We start from the raw sequence: 1,359 nt of genomic DNA, 5'->3' as shown, positions 1-1,359 counted from the left end.
AAGATGATTATTTTGTATTTTTGTCGGTCTGATTGATGCTTGTGTTAAGAAATAAATCTGACGTTACTCAACAGTTACTCACCACTCGAGTAGTTTTTTCATCAAGCACTTTTTTTACTCTTACTCAAGTAATTATTTGGATGACTACTTTTACTTTTACTTGAGTCATATTATTCTGAAGTAACAGTACTTTTACTTGAGTACAATTTTTGGCTACTCTACCCACCTCTGCTTGTAACTCACCTAGAGTCGACAGTGTACTTGCCCGTGTGTTTCCTGTTGACTGAGGGCCAGTGGGTGCCATGTCAGGAAAGTGCGTCCTACAATAAGACTGAAATTCAACCAAAAAGTAACACTATATCAATTGTGAATCACTTTTTATATTAACCTTACAATATAACTTTTTGCTGTTCTTTAGTTTCTCTTGAAGCCGACTGCTAATTCGCACTTCAACCAACTTCTTTATGTGGCATTTTCTAACCTTTTCTTCTTCCAACCCCCCCCACCCACACACACACACCCAGACACACACACACACACACACAGGGCTCAGCGTGTGACACTTGATTCTAAAGAGGTGCAATGATCTTAGTTGCCTCCTTACTGATTATTTCATGAACAGCTGGAACTTTTGCTGGTGAGGACCTTCTTCCACAGCTGTAACTGGTGAAGAACGGCGGCTCTCAGAGTCGGCCTCATCCACATATTCATCAATATTTAGTTCTTCCTGGGAGTGGTTATGAATTTCCACCCGTCTATGTGGTCTAGGTTCAGCAGTGGCGAGGGGCGAGTTGACCTATTCTACAACCTCTGTCATAATCATAGAGTTCAAGTTCTCCATCCTGTTGCATTGGTCTACGTCAACTCCAAAAACTTCAGCAAGTTTTTATTTTTTAAGATTATTTTTGGGCATTGCAGGCCTTTATATGAAACATAGGACAGCTAAAGACATGAAAGGGAAGAGAGAGGGGGAATGACATGCAGCGAAGGGCCGTAGGTCAAAGTTGAACCTGCGGCCGCTGCGTCAAGAATTGAACATCTATATATGGGCGTGCGCTCTATCAGGTGAGCTACTACCCAGGCGCCCCAGCAAAAGTTTTCAATTCAATTATTGGGCAAACAGTATTTCCTGTTATGTCCGGTATCTTCTGTCTGCTGTTCTGATGACCATGCGACTTACTGTCGCGCAGTAGAGGATTTACCGTATAGTACGGGGTAAGCTCGCAGACAGTTTGGACTCACATAACTTGTTTAAGTTTAATTAAAAATGTTAACTAGCATTTTTTGTTAGCAATAATTAGCCTGTGCCTATGTTATCTCCTCAGATATACCTCTCCGTCTCTGCTGATTGGGAATGAT

Source organism: Etheostoma spectabile, chromosome 16 (assembly GCF_008692095.1).
Source record: "Etheostoma spectabile isolate EspeVRDwgs_2016 chromosome 16, UIUC_Espe_1.0, whole genome shotgun sequence".
Classification (NCBI taxonomy): Eukaryota; Metazoa; Chordata; class Actinopteri; order Perciformes; family Percidae; genus Etheostoma; species Etheostoma spectabile.
The sequence above is the reverse complement of the archived record's forward strand: the minus strand, read 5'-3'. Positions refer to the sequence as shown.